The following is a 20,967-nucleotide window of genomic DNA, read 5'->3' as shown; positions in this document are numbered from 1 at the left end:
AGGGAGACAAAGGCCACCTGGAATGCTTTGCTTACACTGTGGCAGCGGCGGCAGCAGCAGCAGCAGCGTGCCTCTCTGCCAGCAACCCGGTTGCGATAGTCTAACCATCTGAGTGTACTGCACAGGTACGCAGCATCGAGCAACAAACTAGCAAGCGAGAGGAAGCAAGGAACGAGCACTGTCTTTCAACCAGAGAAAATCAGGGGAAAGCACGAACGCAGTCCCCCACTACCACAAATTATGCAGTTGAGTTTCCCGCATTTGGGGAAATCGCAGGGGTCAGCACACCCGGAGTGCAATGGATGAGCCTCACCCTGGGAGAACCACCTTCATGATCATGGTATCTCCCCTGCCAGGTAAGTATGAGTTATTCACCGACTGCTAGGCCAGCGCCCCTCCCCCGCAGCCCTGCCGCATTGGGGAGGCATTGGCCCTTGGCCAACAGAGGTCCGCATGGTGCAATGCCACACCGCATGCGTTTTCCTCGGTAGGCGGCCGTAGCACAGGCTGCGCTCCATTCCTCGCCCCGACACCCCGCTGCCTGCATTCAAATGTTCCCGGCTAGGCATTTCCAAGATGCAGTGCAGCAAGGGCATTAGCATAAAACGAAAGGGGAGGGGGCGAATGGGTGGCGGCTTCCAGAAACCGAGCTCCGGCTGGGCAGCAGAGTCAGGCACGAGGCAGCTGCGTGCCTTTGGTTTACTTAAGCCGGGATGGCTCATTAGAATTAGAAGAGAAGATGGCTAGACGGTTGGAGGAGTGTTTAAACTAGGTACTGGGGGGAGAGGGTAACATGTAGAGGGCAAGATAGTGTAGAAATGGAAAGAGGGCTAGATACTGAAACTGGGGGTGGAGCAGGGGGTCGGGTTAGAGCAGTCAGTAGGCAGTGGAAGAGTAGGGAAGATAAATCTATGAAATGTATGCATACGAATGCCCGAAGTCTTACTAACAAGATGGAGGAACTAGAAGTGATGATGTTGGAAGACAATTATGACATGGTGGGGGGTAAGTGAGACATGGCTGGACTCTAGCTATGACTGGGCTGTAAATAAACAAGGGTACAGTATGTTTAGAAAGGAGCGTACAAATAAGAAAGGGGGAGGGGTTTGCTTATACGTAAAAAACGGCCTTAAGCCAGTCCTGCGTGAGGACATCTGGGAGGAAAATGATTATGTGGAGTCCTTATGGGTGGAGATTACGGGAGGAACAAAAAATAATAAAATACTGATAGGGGTTTGTTATAAATCTCCAAATATAATGGAAGAAGCTGAAAATGTACTAATAAAACAAATAGATGAGGCCGCAAAGCAGAATAAAGTCATTATTATGGGGGATTTCAACTACCCAGATATCAACTGGGAGGCAGAAACCTGCAGATCCAACAAAGGGAGCAGGTTCTTGTCAGTAATAAAAGACAATTACCTATCGCAACTAGTGCAGGACCCAACAAGAGGCCAGGCCCTTTTAGACCTAATTTTAACAAATGAACCTGACACACTATCAAAAGTGGAGGTTGGGGGACATCTGGGTAATAGTGACCATAACAGAATAAGTTTTCTTGTACACATTAAGAAGACGTTCATTAGAGGGGGTACAAAAACACTAAACTTCAGGAAGGCAAATTTTAACCAGCTGAGAGAGGAGCCTAGCAGCATAAACTGGGACAATGTCCTCAACGTGACGGGAACACAAACTAAATGGGACATCTTCAAAAATATACTAAATAAGAGCACTAGAAAACACATACCCTATGGGAATAAGCGGGCTAGAAATCATAGAAAACCAATATGGCTAACTAAAACAGTACAGAATGCAATGAGGGATAAAAAGGAAGCATTTAAAGTACTAAAACAAGAGAGTAGCGACACAGCATTAAAAAACTATAACAGAGAAAAATAAATTGTGCAAAAAACAAATAAAGGAGGCGAAGATTGAGGCTGAGAGAAAAATTGCCAAGGAAAGTAAAAGTAATCCAAAATTATTCTTCAATTACATAAATAATAAGAGAATAAAAACTGACAATGTCGGCACTCTCAAAAATAATCTGGGTGTAATGGTGGAGGAGGATGAGGAAAGAGCACAAGTATTAAATGCCTTCTTCTCTACAGTGTTTACACAAGAATATCCATTGGCCGGCAACATGATTAGGGGTAATGTTAACTCTCAATTAAATGTCACCTGCTTAACCCAGGAAGAAGTGCAGCGCCGCCTGCAAAACACTAAAATAGAGAAATCGCCCGGTCCAGATGGTATACACCCCCGAGTTCTGAGGGAATTAAGCATGGTCATAGATAGACCCTTGTATCTAATATTTAAGGATTCAGTAATGACTGGGTCTGTTCCACAGGATTGGCGAATAGCAAATGTGGTGCCAATTTTCAAAAAGGGGTGTAAAAGGGAACCTGGAAACTATAGGCCAGTAAGTTTAACTTCTGTGGTGGGAAAGATATTTGAGGGCTTTCTAAGAGATGCTATCCTGGGGTATCTCAATGTAAATAATCTTATAACACCCAATCAGCATGGGTTTATGAGGAATCGGTCCTGTCAGACTAATCTGATCAGCTTCTATGAGGAGGTCAGTTCAAGACTGGACATGGCTAATGCAGTAGACGTGGTGTACCTGGACTTTTCAAAGGCTTTTGATACTGTTCCAGATAAACGGTTGGGATGCAAAATGAGATTGTTGGGACTGGGGGGAAACATATGCATTTGGGTTAGCAACTGGCTCACTGATAGGAAACAGAGGGTACTTGTTAATGGTAAATATTCAGATGGGGCCACAGTCACCAGTGGGGTGCCGCAGGGGTCAGTATTAGGTCCTCTCTTGTTTAACATCTTTATTAATGACCTGGTAGAGGGTTTACAAAGCAGGGTGTCTATATTTGCAGATGATACTAAACTTTGTAGGGTAATCAATAATGAGGAGGATAGTAGAATATTACAAGGGGATCTAAGGAAACTGGAAGCATGGGCGGAGACTTGGCAAATGAAGTTTAATGTTGACAAATGTAAAGTAATGCACTTTGGGCGACGTAATAAAATGTATGACTATGTACTAAATAGTAAATTACTGGGTAAGACTGTCAATGAAAAAGACTTAGGGATTTTGGTGGACAGCAAGCTTACCTTTAATGACCAGTGTCAGGCAGCTGCTGCCAAGGCAAATAAAATTATGGGATGCATCAAAAGAGGTCTAGATTCTCATGACAAGGACATAGTTATGCCTCTATACAAATCACTGGTACGGCCACACTTAGAATATTGTGCACAATTTTGGGCCCCGATATACAAGAAAGACATACGTGAACTTGAAAAAGTGCAAAGACGGGCAACCAAAATGATTAGGGGAATGGGTGGACTGGAGTACAACGATAGATTAACAAACTTGGGGTTATTCAGCTTAGAGAAAAGACGTCTACGGGGAGATCTAATAACAATGTACAAATACATGAAGGGACAATACAAAGAACTTTCTAAGGATCTTTTTACTCCTAGGCCAGTGACAGTGACAAGAGGACATCCACTACGTATGGAGGAGAGAAGGTTTCACCAGAAACATAGAAGGGGATTCTTCACAGTAAGAACAGCGAGGCTCTGGAAGTCTCTGCCCCAGGAAGTGGTGATGGCGGATTCACTGAACAAGTTCAAAGTGGGCCTGGATGCCTTTCTTGAAGAGAAAAATATAATGGGTTATGGTCTCTAGATTTTAAGGACACATTGATCCAGGGTTTTATACTGACTGCCAGATTTGGAGTCGGGAAGGAATTTTTTCCTCTGAAATAGGGCAATTGGCATGAGCCTCATGGGGGTTTTTGCCTTCCCCTGGATCAACACTGTAGGGGATTGTATGGCTATAGGTTGGACTTGATGGACTCATGTCTTTATCCAACTTCATCTACTATGTAACTATGAATGGCAGGTATGGAAAGCGGCGGGTTCAGGCCTGAAGCGGAGAACTTGCTGCATCACCATAACAGTTGAAACTCTAACGTTCCAACGGTGTGACTGAATGAGTGGACTGTCGCTCATCCACTAGAGGGAGACAAAGGCCACCTGGAATGCTTTGCTTACACTGTGGCAGCGGCGGCAGCAGCAGCAGCGTGCCTCTCTGCCAGCAACCCAGTTGCGATAGTCTAACCATCTGAGTGTACTGCACAGGTACGCAGCATCGAGCAACAAACTAGCAAGCGAGAGGAAGCAAGGAGCACTGTCTTTCAACCAGAGAAAATCAGGGGAAAGCGCGAACGCAGTCCCCCACTACCACAAATTATGCAGTCGAGTTTCCCGCATTTGGGGAAATCGCAGGGGTCAGCACACCCGGAGTGCAATGGATGAGCCTCACCCTGGGAGAACCACCTTCATGATCATGGTATCTCCCCTGCCAGGTAAGTAAGAGTTATTCACCGACTGCTAGGCCAGCGCCCCTCCCCCGCAGCCCTGCCGCATTGGGGAGGCATTGGCCCTTGGCCAACAGAGGTCCGCATGGTGCAATGCCACACCGCATGCGTTTTCCTCGGTAGGCGGCCGTAGCACAGGCTGCGCTCCATTCCTCGCCCCGACACCCCGCTGCCTGCATTCAAATGTTCCCGGCTAGGCATTTCCAAGATGCAGTGCAGCAAGGGCATTAGCATAAAACGAAAGGGGAGGGGGCGAATGGGTGGCGGCTTCCAGAAACCGAGCTTCGGCTGGGCAGCAGAGTCAGGCACGAGGCAGCTGCGTGCCTTTGGTTTACTTAAGCCTGGATGGCTCATTAGAATTAGAAGAGAAGATGGCTAGACGGTTGGAGGAGTGTTTAAACTAGGTACTGGGGGGAGAGGGTAACATGTAGAGGGCAAGATAGTGTAGAAATGGAAAGAGGGCTAGATACTGAAACTGGGGGTGGAGCAGGGGGTCGGGTTAGAGCAGTCAGTAGGCAGTGGAAGAGTAGGGAAGATAAATCTATGAAATGTATGCATACGAATGCCCGAAGTCTTACTAACAAGATGGAGGAACTAGAAGTGATGATGTTGGAAGACAATTATGACATGGTGGGGGGTAAGTGAGACATGGCTGGACTCTAGCTATGACTGGGCTGTAAATAAACAAGGGTACAGTATGTTTAGAAAGGAGCGTACAAATAAGAAAGGGGGAGGGGTTTGCTTATACGTAAAAAACGGCCTTAAGCCAGTCCTGCGTGAGGACATCTGGGAGGAAAATGATTATGTGGAGTCCTTATGGGTGGAGATTACGGGAGGAACAAAAAATAATAAAATACTGATAGGGGTTTGTTATAAATCTCCAAATATAATGGAAGAAGCTGAAAATGTACTAATAAAACAAATAGATGAGGCCGCAAAGCAGAATAAAGTCATTATTATGGGGGATTTCAACTACCCAGATATCAACTGGGAGGCAGAAACCTGCAGATCCAACAAAGGGAGCAGGTTCTTGTCAGTAATAAAAGACAATTACCTATCGCAACTAGTGCAGGACCCAACAAGAGGCCAGGCCCTTTTAGACCTAATTTTAACAAATGAACCTGACACACTATCAAAAGTGGAGGTTGGGGGACATCTGGGTAATAGTGACCATAACAGAATAAGTTTTCTTGTACACATTAAGAAGACGTTCATTAGAGGGGGTACAAAAACACTAAACTTCAGGAAGGCAAATTTTAACCAGCTGAGAGAGGAGCCTAGCAGCATAAACTGGGACAATGTCCTCAACGTGACGGGAACACAAACTAAATGGGACATCTTCAAAAATATACTAAATAAGAGCACTAGAAAACACATACCCTATGGGAATAAGCGGGCTAGAAATCATAGAAAACCAATATGGCTAACTAAAACAGTACAGAATGCAATGAGGGATAAAAAGGAAGCATTTAAAGTACTAAAACAAGAGAGTAGCGACACAGCATTAAAAAACTATAACAGAGAAAAATAAATTGTGCAAAAAACAAATAAAGGAGGCGAAGATTGAGGCTGAGAGAAAAATTGCCAAGGAAAGTAAAAGTAATCCAAAATTATTCTTCAATTACATAAATAATAAGAGAATAAAAACTGACAATGTCGGCACTCTCAAAAATAATCTGGGTGTAATGGTGGAGGAGGATGAGGAAAGAGCACAAGTATTAAATGCCTTCTTCTCTACAGTGTTTACACAAGAATATCCATTGGCCGGCAACATGATTAGGGGTAATGTTAACTCTCAATTAAATGTCACCTGCTTAACCCAGGAAGAAGTGCAGCGCCGCCTGCAAAACACTAAAATAGAGAAATCGCCCGGTCCAGATGGTATACACCCCCGAGTTCTGAGGGAATTAAGCATGGTCATAGATAGACCCTTGTATCTAATATTTAAGGATTCAGTAATGACTGGGTCTGTTCCACAGGATTGGCGAATAGCAAATGTGGTGCCAATTTTCAAAAAGGGGTGTAAAAGGGAACCTGGAAACTATAGGCCAGTAAGTTTAACTTCTGTGGTGGGAAAGATATTTGAGGGCTTTCTAAGAGATGCTATCCTGGGGTATCTCAATGTAAATAATCTTATAACACCCAATCAGCATGGGTTTATGAGGAATCGGTCCTGTCAGACTAATCTGATCAGCTTCTATGAGGAGGTCAGTTCAAGACTGGACATGGCTAATGCAGTAGACGTGGTGTACCTGGACTTTTCAAAGGCTTTTGATACTGTTCCAGATAAACGGTTGGGATGCAAAATGAGATTGTTGGGACTGGGGGGAAACATATGCATTTGGGTTAGCAACTGGCTCACTGATAGGAAACAGAGGGTACTTGTTAATGGTAAATATTCAGACGGGGCCACAGTCACCAGTGGGGTGCCGCAGGGGTCAGTATTAGGTCCTCTCTTGTTTAACATCTTTATTAATGACCTGGTAGAGGGTTTACAAAGCAGGGTGTCTATATTTGCAGATGATACTAAACTTTGTAGGGTAATCAATAATGAGGAGGATAGTAGAATATTACAAGGGGATCTAAGGAAACTGGAAGCATGGGCGGAGACTTGGCAAATGAAGTTTAATGTTGACAAATGTAAAGTAATGCACTTTGGGCGACGTAATAAAATGTATGACTATGTACTAAATAGTAAATTACTGGGTAAGACTGTCAATGAAAAAGACTTAGGGATTTTGGTGGACAGCAAGCTTACCTTTAATGACCAGTGTCAGGCAGCTGCTGCCAAGGCAAATAAAATTATGGGATGCATCAAAAGAGGTCTAGATTCTCATGACAAGGACATAGTTATGCCTCTATACAAATCACTGGTACGGCCACACTTAGAATATTGTGCACAATTTTGGGCCCCGATATACAAGAAAGACATACGTGAACTTGAAAAAGTGCAAAGACGGGCAACCAAAATGATTAGGGGAATGGGTGGACTGGAGTACAACGATAGATTAACAAACTTGGGGTTATTCAGCTTAGAGAAAAGACGTCTACGGGGAGATCTAATAACAATGTACAAATACATGAAGGGACAATACAAAGAACTTTCTAAGGATCTTTTTACTCCTAGGCCAGTGACAGTGACAAGAGGACATCCACTACGTATGGAGGAGAGAAGGTTTCATCAGAAACATAGAAGGGGATTCTTCACAGTAAGAACAGCGAGGCTCTGGAAGTCTCTGCCCCAGGAAGTGGTGATGGCGGATTCACTGAACAAGTTCAAAGTGGGCCTGGATGCCTTTCTTGAAGAGAAAAATATAATGGGTTATGGTCTCTAGATTTTAAGGACACGTTGATCCAGGGTTTTATACTGACTGCCAGATTTGGAGTCGGGAAGGAATTTTTTCCTCTGAAATAGGGCAATTGGCATGAGCCTCATGGGGGTTTTTGCCTTCCCCTGGATCAACACTGTAGGGGATTGTAGGGCTATAGGTTGGACTTGATGGACTCATGTCTTTATCCAACTTCATCTACTATGTAACTATGAATGGCAGGTATGGAAAGCGGCGGGTTCAGGCCTGAAGCGGAGAACTTGCTGCATCACCATAACAGTTGAAACTCTAACGTTCCAACGGTGTGACTGAATGAGTGGACTGTCGCTCATCCACTAGAGGGAGACAAAGGCCACCTGGAATGCTTTGCTTACACTGTGGCAGCGGCGGCAGCAGCAGCGTGCCTCTCTGCCAGCAACCCGGTTGCGATAGTCTAACCATCTGAGTGTACTGCACAGGTACGCAGCATCGAGCAACAAACTAGCAAGCGAGAGGAAGCAAGGAACGAGCACTGTCTTTCAACCAGAGAAAATCAGGGGAAAGCGTGAACGCAGTCCCCCACTACCACAAATTATGCAGTCGAGTTTCCCGCATTTGGGGAAATCGCAGGGGTCAGCACACCCGGAGTGCAATGGATGAGCCTCACCCTGGGAGAACCACCTTCATGATCATGGTATCTCCCCTGCCAGGTAAGTATGAGTTATTCACCGACTGCTAGGCCAGCGCCCCTCCCCCGCAGCCCTGCCGCATTGGGGAGGCATTGGCCCTTGGCCAACAGAGGTCCGCATGGTGCAATGCCACACCGCATGCGTTTTCCTCGGTAGGCGGCCGTAGCACAGGCTGCGCTCCATTCCTCGCCCCGACACCCCGCTGCCTGCATTCAAATGTTCCCGGCTAGGCATTTCCAAGATGCAGTGCAGCAAGGGCATTAGCATAAAACGAAAGGGGAGGGGGCGAATGGGTGGCGGCTTCCAGAAACCGAGCTCCGGCTGGGCAGCAGAGTCAGGCACGAGGCAGCTGCGTGCCTTTGGTTTACTTAAGCCGGGATGGCTCATTAGAATTAGAAGAGAAGATGGCTAGACGGTTGGAGGAGTGTTTAAACTAGGTACTGGGGGGAGAGGGTAACATGTAGAGGGCAAGATAGTGTAGAAATGGAAAGAGGGCTAGATACTGAAACTGGGGGTGGAGCAGGGGGTCGGGTTAGAGCAGTCAGTAGGCAGTGGAAGAGTAGGGAAGATAAATCTATGAAATGTATGCATACGAATGCCCGAAGTCTTACTAACAAGATGGAGGAACTAGAAGTGATGATGTTGGAAGACAATTATGACATGGTGGGGGGTAAGTGAGACATGGCTGGACTCTAGCTATGACTGGGCTGTAAATAAACAAGGGTACAGTATGTTTAGAAAGGAGCGTACAAATAAGAAAGGGGGAGGGGTTTGCTTATACGTAAAAAACGGCCTTAAGCCAGTCCTGCGTGAGGACATCTGGGAGGAAAATGATTATGTGGAGTCCTTATGGGTGGAGATTACGGGAGGAACAAAAAATAATAAAATACTGATAGGGGTTTGTTATAAATCTCCAAATATAATGGAAGAAGCTGAAAATGTACTAATAAAACAAATAGATGAGGCCGCAAAGCAGAATAAAGTCATTATTATGGGGGATTTCAACTACCCAGATATCAACTGGGAGGCAGAAACCTGCAGATCCAACAAAGGGAGCAGGTTCTTGTCAGTAATAAAAGACAATTACCTATCGCAACTAGTGCAGGACCCAACAAGAGGCCAGGCCCTTTTAGACCTAATTTTAACAAATGAACCTGACACACTATCAAAAGTGGAGGTTGGGGGACATCTGGGTAATAGTGACCATAACAGAATAAGTTTTCTTGTACACATTAAGAAGACGTTCATTAGAGGGGGTACAAAAACACTAAACTTCAGGAAGGCAAATTTTAACCAGCTGAGAGAGGAGCCTAGCAGCATAAACTGGGACAATGTCCTCAACGTGACGGGAACACAAACTAAATGGGACATCTTCAAAAATATACTAAATAAGAGCACTAGAAAACACATACCCTATGGGAATAAGCGGGCTAGAAATCATAGAAAACCAATATGGCTAACTAAAACAGTACAGAATGCAATGAGGGATAAAAAGGAAGCATTTAAAGTACTAAAACAAGAGAGTAGCGACACAGCATTAAAAAACTATAACAGAGAAAAATAAATTGTGCAAAAAACAAATAAAGGAGGCGAAGATTGAGGCTGAGAGAAAAATTGCCAAGGAAAGTAAAAGTAATCCAAAATTATTCTTCAATTACATAAATAATAAGAGAATAAAAACTGACAATGTCGGCACTCTCAAAAATAATCTGGGTGTAATGGTGGAGGAGGATGAGGAAAGAGCACAAGTATTAAATGCCTTCTTCTCTACAGTGTTTACACAAGAATATCCATTGGCCGGCAACATGATTAGGGGTAATGTTAACTCTCAATTAAATGTCACCTGCTTAACCCAGGAAGAAGTGCAGCGCCGCCTGCAAAACACTAAAATAGAGAAATCGCCCGGTCCAGATGGTATACACCCCCGAGTTCTGAGGGAATTAAGCATGGTCATAGATAGACCCTTGTATCTAATATTTAAGGATTCAGTAATGACTGGGTCTGTTCCACAGGATTGGCGAATAGCAAATGTGGTGCCAATTTTCAAAAAGGGGTGTAAAAGGGAACCTGGAAACTATAGGCCAGTAAGTTTAACTTCTGTGGTGGGAAAGATATTTGAGGGCTTTCTAAGAGATGCTATCCTGGGGTATCTCAATGTAAATAATCTTATAACACCCAATCAGCATGGGTTTATGAGGAATCGGTCCTGTCAGACTAATCTGATCAGCTTCTATGAGGAGGTCAGTTCAAGACTGGACATGGCTAATGCAGTAGACGTGGTGTACCTGGACTTTTCAAAGGCTTTTGATACTGTTCCAGATAAACGGTTGGGATGCAAAATGAGATTGTTGGGACTGGGGGGAAACATATGCATTTGGGTTAGCAACTGGCTCACTGATAGGAAACAGAGGGTACTTGTTAATGGTAAATATTCAGACGGGGCCACAGTCACCAGTGGGGTGCCGCAGGGGTCAGTATTAGGTCCTCTCTTGTTTAACATCTTTATTAATGACCTGGTAGAGGGTTTACAAAGCAGGGTGTCTATATTTGCAGATGATACTAAACTTTGTAGGGTAATCAATAATGAGGAGGATAGTAGAATATTGCAAGGGGATCTAAGGAAACTGGAAGCATGGGCGGAGACTTGGCAAATGAAGTTTAATGTTGACAAATGTAAAGTAATGCACTTTGGGCGACGTAATAAAATGTATGACTATGTACTAAATAGTAAATTACTGGGTAAGACTGTCAATGAAAAAGACTTAGGGATTTTGGTGGACAGCAAGCTTACCTTTAATGACCAGTGTCAGGCAGCTGCTGCCAAGGCAAATAAAATTATGGGATGCATCAAAAGAGGTCTAGATTCTCATGACAAGGACATAGTTATGCCTCTATACAAATCACTGGTACGGCCACACTTAGAATATTGTGCACAATTTTGGGCCCCGATATACAAGAAAGACATACGTGAACTTGAAAAAGTGCAAAGACGGGCAACCAAAATGATTAGGGGAATGGGTGGACTGGAGTACAACGATAGATTAACAAACTTGGGGTTATTCAGCTTAGAGAAAAGACGTCTACGGGGAGATCTAATAACAATGTACAAATACATGAAGGGACAATACAAAGAACTTTCTAAGGATCTTTTTACTCCTAGGCCAGTGACAGTGACAAGAGGACATCCACTACGTATGGAGGAGAGAAGGTTTCACCAGAAACATAGAAGGGGATTCTTCACAGTAAGAACAGCGAGGCTCTGGAAGTCTCTGCCCCAGGAAGTGGTGATGGCGGATTCACTGAACAAGTTCAAAGTGGGCCTGGATGCCTTTCTTGAAGAGAAAAATATAATGGGTTATGGTCTCTAGATTTTAAGGACACGTTGATCCAGGGTTTTATACTGACTGCCAGATTTGGAGTCGGGAAGGAATTTTTTCCTCTGAAATAGGGCAATTGGCATGAGCCTCATGGGGGTTTTTGCCTTCCCCTGGATCAACACTGTAGGGGATTGTAGGGCTATAGGTTGGACTTGATGGACTCATGTCTTTATCCAACTTCATCTACTATGTAACTATGAATGGCAGGTATGGAAAGCGGCGGGTTCAGGCCTGAAGCGGAGAACTTGCTGCATCACCATAACAGTTGAAACTCTAACGTTCCAACGGTGTGACTGAATGAGTGGACTGTCGCTCATCCACTAGAGGGAGACAAAGGCCACCTGGAATGCTTTGCTTACACTGTGGCAGCGGCGGCAGCAGCGTGCCTCTCTGCCAGCAACCCAGTTGCGATAGTCTAACCATCTGAGTGTACTGCACAGGTACGCAGCATCGAGCAACAAACTAGCAAGCGAGAGGAAGCAAGGAACGAGCACTGTCTTTCAACCAGAGAAAATCAGGGGAAAGCGCGAACGCAGTCCCCCACTACCACAAATTATGCAGTCGAGTTTCCCGCATTTGGGGAAATCGCAGGGGTCAGCACACCCGGAGTGCAATGGATGAGCCTCACCCTGGGAGAACCACCTTCATGATCATGGTATCTCCCCTGCCAGGTAAGTATGAGTTATTCACCGACTGCTAGGCCAGCGCCCCTCCCCCGCAGCCCTGCCGCATTGGGGAGGCATTGGCCCTTGGCCAACAGAGGTCCGCATGGTGCAATGCCACACCGCATGCGTTTTCCTCGGTAGGCGGCCGTAGCACAGGCTGCGCTCCATTCCTCGCCCCGACACCCCGCTGCCTGCATTCAAATGTTCCCGGCTAGGCATTTCCAAGATGCAGTGCAGCAAGGGCATTAGCATAAAACGAAAGGGGAGGGGGCGAATGGGTGGCGGCTTCCAGAAACCGAGCTCCGGCTGGGCAGCAGAGTCAGGCACGAGGCAGCTGCGTGCCTTTGGTTTACTTAAGCCGGGATGGCTCATTAGAATTAGAAGAGAAGATGGCTAGACGGTTGGAGGAGTGTTTAAACTAGGTACTGGGGGGAGAGGGTAACATGTAGAGGGCAAGATAGTGTAGAAATGGAAAGAGGGCTAGATACTGAAACTGGGGGTGGAGCAGGGGGTCGGGTTAGAGCAGTCAGTAGGCAGTGGAAGAGTAGGGAAGATAAATCTATGAAATGTATGCATACGAATGCCCGAAGTCTTACTAACAAGATGGAGGAACTAGAAGTGATGATGTTGGAAGACAATTATGACATGGTGGGGGGTAAGTGAGACATGGCTGGACTCTAGCTATGACTGGGCTGTAAATAAACAAGGGTACAGTATGTTTAGAAAGGAGCGTACAAATAAGAAAGGGGGAGGGGTTTGCTTATACGTAAAAAACGGCCTTAAGCCAGTCCTGCATGAGGACATCTGGGAGGAAAATGATTATGTGGAGTCCTTATGGGTGGAGATTACGGGAGGAACAAAAAATAATAAAATACTGATAGGGGTTTGTTATAAATCTCCAAATATAATGGAAGAAGCTGAAAATGTACTAATAAAACAAATAGATGAGGCCGCAAAGCAGAATAAAGTCATTATTATGGGGGATTTCAACTACCCAGATATCAACTGGGAGGCAGAAACCTGCAGATCCAACAAAGGGAGCAGGTTCTTGTCAGTAATAAAAGACAATTACCTATCGCAACTAGTGCAGGACCCAACAAGAGGCCAGGCCCTTTTAGACCTAATTTTAACAAATGAACCTGACACACTATCAAAAGTGGAGGTTGGGGGACATCTGGGTAATAGTGACCATAACAGAATAAGTTTTCTTGTACACATTAAGAAGACGTTCATTAGAGGGGGTACAAAAACACTAAACTTCAGGAAGGCAAATTTTAACCAGCTGAGAGAGGAGCCTAGCAGCATAAACTGGGACAATGTCCTCAACGTGACGGGAACACAAACTAAATGGGACATCTTCAAAAATATACTAAATAAGAGCACTAGAAAACACATACCCTATGGGAATAAGCGGGCTAGAAATCATAGAAAACCAATATGGCTAACTAAAACAGTACAGAATGCAATGAGGGATAAAAAGGAAGCATTTAAAGTACTAAAACAAGAGAGTAGCGACACAGCATTAAAAAACTATAACAGAGAAAAATAAATTGTGCAAAAAACAAATAAAGGAGGCGAAGATTGAGGCTGAGAGAAAAATTGCCAAGGAAAGTAAAAGTAATCCAAAATTATTCTTCAATTACATAAATAATAAGAGAATAAAAACTGACAATGTCGGCACTCTCAAAAATAATCTGGGTGTAATGGTGGAGGAGGATGAGGAAAGAGCACAAGTATTAAATGCCTTCTTCTCTACAGTGTTTACACAAGAATATCCATTGGCCGGCAACATGATTAGGGGTAATGTTAACTCTCAATTAAATGTCACCTGCTTAACCCAGGAAGAAGTGCAGCGCCGCCTGCAAAACACTAAAATAGAGAAATCGCCCGGTCCAGATGGTATACACCCCCGAGTTCTGAGGGAATTAAGCATGGTCATAGATAGACCCTTGTATCTAATATTTAAGGATTCAGTAATGACTGGGTCTGTTCCACAGGATTGGCGAATAGCAAATGTGGTGCCAATTTTCAAAAAGGGGTGTAAAAGGGAACCTGGAAACTATAGGCCAGTAAGTTTAACTTCTGTGGTGGGAAAGATATTTGAGGGCTTTCTAAGAGATGCTATCCTGGGGTATCTCAATGTAAATAATCTTATAACACCCAATCAGCATGGGTTTATGAGGAATCGGTCCTGTAATGCACTTTGGGCGACGTAATAAAATGTATGACTATGTACTTAATAGTAAATTACTGGGTAAGACTGTCAATGAAAAAGACTTAGGGATTTTGGTGGACAGCAAGCTTACCTTTAATGACCAGTGTCAGGCAGCTGCTGCCAAGGCAAATAAAATTATGGGATGCATCAAAAGAGGTCTAGATTCTCATGACAAGGACATAGTTATGCCTCTATACAAATCACTGGTACGGCCACACTTAGAATATTGTGCACAATTTTGGGCCCCGATATACAAGAAAGACATACGTGAACTTGAAAAAGTGCAAAGACGGGCAACCAAAATGATTAGGGGAATGGGTGGACTGGAGTACAACGATAGATTAACAAACTTGGGGTTATTCAGCTTAGAGAAAAGACGTCTACGGGGAGATCTAATAACAATGTACAAATACATGAAGGGACAATACAAAGAACTTTCTAAGGATCTTTTTACTCCTAGGCCAGTGACAGTGACAAGAGGACATCCACTACGTATGGAGGAGAGAAGGTTTCACCAGAAACATAGAAGGGGATTCTTCACAGTAAGAACAGCGAGGCTCTGGAAGTCTCTGCCCCAGGAAGTGGTGATGGCGGATTCACTGAACAAGTTCAAAGTGGGCCTGGATGCCTTTCTTGAAGAGAAAAATATAATGGGTTATGGTCTCTAGATTTTAAGGACACGTTGATCCAGGGTTTTATACTGACTGCCAGATTTGGAGTCGGGAAGGAATTTTTTTCTCTGAAATAGGGCAATTGGCATGAGCCTCATGGGGGTTTTTGCCTTCCCCTGGATCAACACTGTAGGGGATTGTAGGGCTATAGGTTGGACTTGATGGACTCATGTCTTTATCCAACTTCATCTACTATGTAACTATGAATGGCAGGTATGGAAAGCGGCGGGTTCAGGCCTGAAGCGGAGAACTTGCTGCATCACCATAACAGTTGAAACTCTAACGTTCCAACGGTGTGACTGAATGAGTGGACTGTCGCTCATCCACTAGAGGGAGACAAAGGCCACCTGGAATGCTTTGCTTACACTGTGGCAGCGGCGGCAGCAGCAGCGTGCCTCTCTGCCAGCAACCCGGTTGCGATAGTCTAACCATCTGAGTGTACTGCACAGGTACGCAGCATCGAGCAACAAACTAGCAAGCGAGAGGAAGCAAGGAACGAGCACTGTCTTTCAACCAGAGAAAATCAGGGGAAAGCGCGAACGCAGTCCCCCACTACCACAAATTATGCAGTCGAGTTTCCCGCATTTGGGGAAATCGCAGGGGTCAGCACACCCGGAGTGCAATGGATGAGCCTCACCCTGGGAGAACCACCTTCATGATCATGGTATCTCCCCTGCCAGGTAAGTATGAGTTATTCACCGACTGCTAGGCCAGCGCCCCTCCCCCGCAGCCCTGCCGCATTGGGGAGGCATTGGCCCTTGGCCAACAGAGGTCCGCATGGTGCAATGCCATACCGCATGCGTTTTCCTCGGTAGGCGGCCGTAGCACAGGCTGCGCTCCATTCCTCGCCCCGACACCCCGCTGCCTGCATTCAAATGTTCCCGGCTAGGCATTTCCAAGATGCAGTGCAGCAAGGGCATTAGCATAAAACGAAAGGGGAGGGGGCGAATGGGTGGCGGCTTCCAGAAACCGAGCTCCGGCTGGGCAGCAGAGTCAGGCACGAGGCAGCTGCGTGCCTTTGGTTTACTTAAGCCGGGATGGCTCATTAGAATTAGAAGAGAAGATGGCTAGACGGTTGGAGGAGTGTTTAAACTAGGTACTGGGGGGAGAGGGTAACATGTAGAGGGCAAGATAGTGTAGAAATGGAAAGAGGGCTAGATACTGAAACTGGGGGTGGAGCAGGGGGTCGGGTTAGAGCAGTCAGTAGGCAGTGGAAGAGTAGGGAAGATAAATCTATGAAATGTATGCATACGAATGCCCGAAGTCTTACTAACAAGATGGAGGAACTAGAAGTGATGATGTTGGAAGACAATTATGACATGGTGGGGGGTAAGTGAGACATGGCTGGACTCTAGCTATGACTGGGCTGTAAATAAACAAGGGTACAGTATGTTTAGAAAGGAGCGTACAAATAAGAAAGGGGGAGGGGTTTGCTTATACGTAAAAAACGGCCTTAAGCCAGTCCTGCGTGAGGACATCTGGGAGGAAAATGATTATGTGGAGTCCTTATGGGTGGAGATTACGGGAGGAACAAAAAATAATAAAATACTGATAGGGGTTTGTTATAAATCTCCAAATATAATGGAAGAAGCTGAAAATGTACTAATAAAACAAATAGATGAGGCCGCAAAGCAGAATAAAGTCATTATTATGGGGGATTTCAACTACCCAGATATCAACTGGGAGGCAGAAACCTGCAGATCCAACAAAGGGAGCAGGTTCTTGTCAGTAATAAAAGACAATTACCTATCGCAACTAGTGCAGGACCCAACAAGAGGCCAGGCCCTTTTAGACCTAATTTTAACAAATGAACCTGACACACTATCAAAAGTGGAGGTTGGGGGACATCTGGGTAATAGTGACCATAACAGAATAAGTTTTCTTGTACACATTAAGAAGACGTTCATTAGAGGGGGTACAAAAACACTAAACTTCAGGAAGGCAAATTTTAACCAGCTGAGAGAGGAGCCTAGCAGCATAAACTGGGACAATGTCCTCAACGTGACGGGAACACAAACTAAATGGGACATCTTCAAAAATATACTAAATAAGAGCACTAGAAAACACATACCCTATGGGAATAAGCGGGCTAGAAATCATAGAAAACCAATATGGCTAACTAAAACAGTACAGAATGCAATGAGGGATAAAAAGGAAGCATTTAAAGTACTAAAACAAGAGAGTAGCGACACAGCATTAAAAAACTATAACAGAGAAAAATAAATTGTGCAAAAAACAAATAAAGGAGGCGAAGATTGAGGCTGAGAGAAAAATTGCCAAGGAAAGTAAAAGTAATCCAAAATTATTCTTCAATTACATAAATAATAAGAGAATAAAAACTGACAATGTCGGCACTCTCAAAAATAATCTGGGTGTAATGGTGGAGGAGGATGAGGAAAGAGCACAAGTATTAAATGCCTTCTTCTCTACAGTGTTTACACAAGAATATCCATTGGCCGGCAACATGATTAGGGGTAATGTTAACTCTCAATTAAATGTCACCTGCTTAACCCAGGAAGAAGTGCAGCGCCGCCTGCAAAACACTAAAATAGAGAAATCGCCCGGTCCAGATGGTATACACCCCCGAGTTCTGAGGGAATTAAGCATGGTCATAGATAGACCCTTGTATCTAATATTTAAGGATTCAGTAATGACTGGGTCTGTTCCACAGGATTGGCGAATAGCAAATGTGGTGCCAATTTTCAAAAAGGGGTGTAAAAGGGAACCTGGAAACTATAGGCCAGTAAGTTTAACTTCTGTGGTGGGAAAGATATTTGAGGGCTTTCTAAGAGATGCTATCCTGGGGTATCTCAATGTAAATAATCTTATAACACCCAATCAGCATGGGTTTATGAGGAATCGGTCCTGTCAGACTAATCTGATCAGCTTCTATGAGGAGGTCAGTTCAAGACTGGACATGGCTAATGCAGTAGACGTGGTGTACCTGGACTTTTCAAAGGCTTTTGATACTGTTCCAGATAAACGGTTGGGATGCAAAATGAGATTGTTGGGACTGGGGGGAAACATATGCATTTGGGTTAGCAACTGGCTCACTGATAGGAAACAGAGGGTACTTGTTAATGGTAAATATTCAGACGGGGCCACAGTCACCAGTGGGGTGCCGCAGGGGTCAGTATTAGGTCCTCTCTTGTTTAACATCTTTATTAATGACCTGGTAGAGGGTTTACAAAGCAGGGTGTCTATATTTGCAGATGATACTAAACTTTGTAGGGTAATCAATAATGAGGAGGATAGTAGAATATTGCAAGGGGATCTAAGGAAACTGGAAGCATGGGCGGAGACTTGGCAAATGAAGTTTAATGTTGACAAATGTAAAGTAATGCACTTTGGGCGACGTAATAAAATGTATGACTATGTACTAAATAGTAAATTACTGGGTAAGACTGTCAATGAAAAAGACTTAGGGATTTTGGTGGACAGCAAGCTTACCTTTAATGACCAGTGTCAGGCAGCTTTTATTTGCTGCCAAGGCAAATAAAATTATGGGATGCATCAAAAGAGGTCTAGATTCTCATGACAAGGACATAGTTATGCCTCTATACAAATCACTGGTACGGCCACACTTAGAATATTGTGCACAATTTTGGGCCCCGATATACAAGAAAGACATACGTGAACTTGAAAAAGTGCAAAGACGGGCAACCAAAATGATTAGGGGAATGGGTGGACTGGAGTACAACGATAGATTAACAAACTTGGGGTTATTCAGCTTAGAGAAAAGACGTCTACGGGGAGATCTAATAACAATGTACAAATACATGAAGGGACAATACAAAGAACTTTCTAAGGATCTTTTTACTCCTAGGCCAGTGACAGTGACAAGAGGACATCCACTACGTATGGAGGAGAGAAGGTTTCACCAGAAACATAGAAGGGGATTCTTCACAGTAAGAACAGCGAGGCTCTGGAAGTCTCTGCCCCAGGAAGTGGTGATGGCGGATTCACTGAACAAGTTCAAAGTGGGCCTGGATGCCTTTCTTGAAGAGAAAAATATAATGGGTTATGGTCTCTAGATTTTAAGGACACGTTGATCCAGGGTTTTATACTGACTGCCAGATTTGGAGTCGGGAAGGAATTTTTTCCTCTGAAATAGGGCAATTGGCATGAGCCTCATGGGGGTTTTTGCCTTCCCCTGGATCAACACTGTAGGGGATTGTATGGCTATAGGTTGGACTTGATGGACTCATGTCTTTATCCAACTTCATCTACTATGTAACTATGAATGGCAGGTATGGAAAGCGGCGGGTTCAGGCCTGAAGCGGAGAACTTGCTGCATCACCATAACAGTTGAAACTCTAACGTTCCAACGGTGTGACTGAATGAGTGGACTGTCGCTCATCCACTAGAGGGAGACAAAGGCCACCTGGAATGCTTTGCTTACACTGTGGCAGCGGCGGCAGCAGCAGCAGCAGCGTGCCTCTCTGCCAGCAACCCAGTTGCGATAGTCTAACCATCTGAGTGTACTGCACAGGTACGCAGCATCGAGCAACAAACTAGCAAGCGAGAGGAAGCAAGGAACGAGCACTGTCTTTCAACCAGAGAAAATCAGGGGAAAGCGCGAACGCAGTCCCCCACTACCACAAATTATGCAGTCGAGTTTCCCGCATTTGGGGAAATCGCAGGGGTCAGCACACCCGGAGTGCAATGGATGAGCCTCACCCTGAGAGAACCACCTTCATGATCATGGTATCTCCCCTGCCAGGTAAGTATGAGTTATTCACCGACTGCTAGGCCAGCGCCCCTCCCCCGCAGCCCTGCCGCATTGGGGAGGCATTGGCCCTTGGCCAACAGAGGTCCGCATGGTGCAATGCCACACCGCATGCGTTTTCCTCGGTAGGCGGCCGTAGCACAGGCTGCGCTCCATTCCTCGCCCCGACACCCCGCTGCCTGCATTCAAATGTTCCCGGCTAGGCATTTCCAAGATGCAGTGCAGCAAGGGCATTAGCATAAAACGAAAGGGGAGGGGGCGAATGGGTGGCGGCTTCCAGAAACCGAGCTCCGGCTGGGCAGCAGAGTCAGGCACGAGGCAGCTGCGTGCCTTTGGTTTACTTAAGCCGGGATGGCTCATTAGAATTAGAAGAGAAGATGGCTAGACGGTTGGAGGAGTGTTTAAACTAGGTACTGGGGGGAGAGGGTAACATGTAGAGGGCAAGATAGTGTAGAAATGGAAAGAGGGCTAGATACTGAAACTGGGGGTGGAGCAGGGGGTCGGGTTAGAGCAGTCAGTAGGCAGTGGAAGAGTAGGGAAGATAAATCTATGAAATGTATGCATACGAATGCCCGAAGTCTTACTAACAAGATGGAGGAACTAGAAGTGATGATGTTGGAAGACAATTATGACATGGTGGGGGGTAAGTGAGACATGGCTGGACTCTAGCTATGACTGGGCTGTAAATAAACAAGGGTACAGTATGTTTAGAAAGGAGCGTACAAATAAGAAAGGGGGAGGGGTTTGCTTATACGTAAAAAACGGCCTTAAGCCAGTCCTGCGTGAGGACATCTGGGAGGAAAATGATTATGTGGAGTCCTTATGGGTGGAGATTACGGGAGGAACAAAAAATAATAAAATACTGATAGGGGTTTGTTATAAATCTCCAAATATAATGGAAGAAGCTGAAAATGTA

General features: G+C 45.0%; 6 non-coding genes across 6 annotated transcripts; all 6 read right to left on the bottom strand.

Moving 5' to 3' along the window:
• Window positions 1-200: 200 nt before the first annotated feature.
• LOC142190727 (U1 spliceosomal RNA) lies at window positions 201-364 on the bottom strand. Its single transcript, XR_012714407.1, has one exon. It is a non-coding gene; the product is annotated as a U1 spliceosomal RNA (small nuclear RNA).
• A 3,865-nt stretch (window positions 365-4,229) lies between these two features.
• LOC142190706 (U1 spliceosomal RNA) lies at window positions 4,230-4,393 on the bottom strand. Its single transcript, XR_012714387.1, has one exon. It is a non-coding gene; the product is annotated as a U1 spliceosomal RNA (small nuclear RNA).
• A 3,866-nt stretch (window positions 4,394-8,259) lies between these two features.
• LOC142190714 (U1 spliceosomal RNA) lies at window positions 8,260-8,423 on the bottom strand. Its single transcript, XR_012714395.1, has one exon. It is a non-coding gene; the product is annotated as a U1 spliceosomal RNA (small nuclear RNA).
• A 3,863-nt stretch (window positions 8,424-12,286) lies between these two features.
• On the bottom strand, window positions 12,287-12,450 carry LOC142190657 (U1 spliceosomal RNA). Its single transcript, XR_012714341.1, has one exon. It is a non-coding gene; the product is annotated as a U1 spliceosomal RNA (small nuclear RNA).
• A 3,396-nt stretch (window positions 12,451-15,846) lies between these two features.
• On the bottom strand, window positions 15,847-16,010 carry LOC142190656 (U1 spliceosomal RNA). Its single transcript, XR_012714340.1, has one exon. It is a non-coding gene; the product is annotated as a U1 spliceosomal RNA (small nuclear RNA).
• A 3,879-nt stretch (window positions 16,011-19,889) lies between these two features.
• Window positions 19,890-20,053, bottom strand: LOC142190715 (U1 spliceosomal RNA). Its single transcript, XR_012714396.1, has one exon. It is a non-coding gene; the product is annotated as a U1 spliceosomal RNA (small nuclear RNA).
• Window positions 20,054-20,967: the final 914 nt, after the last annotated feature.

This window comes from Leptodactylus fuscus, chromosome 1 (genome assembly GCF_031893055.1).
Source record: "Leptodactylus fuscus isolate aLepFus1 chromosome 1, aLepFus1.hap2, whole genome shotgun sequence".
NCBI lineage: Eukaryota > Metazoa > Chordata > Amphibia > Anura > Leptodactylidae > Leptodactylus > Leptodactylus fuscus.
Note: the sequence above shows the minus strand (reverse complement) of the source record. Positions and strands in the feature narration are given on the sequence as shown.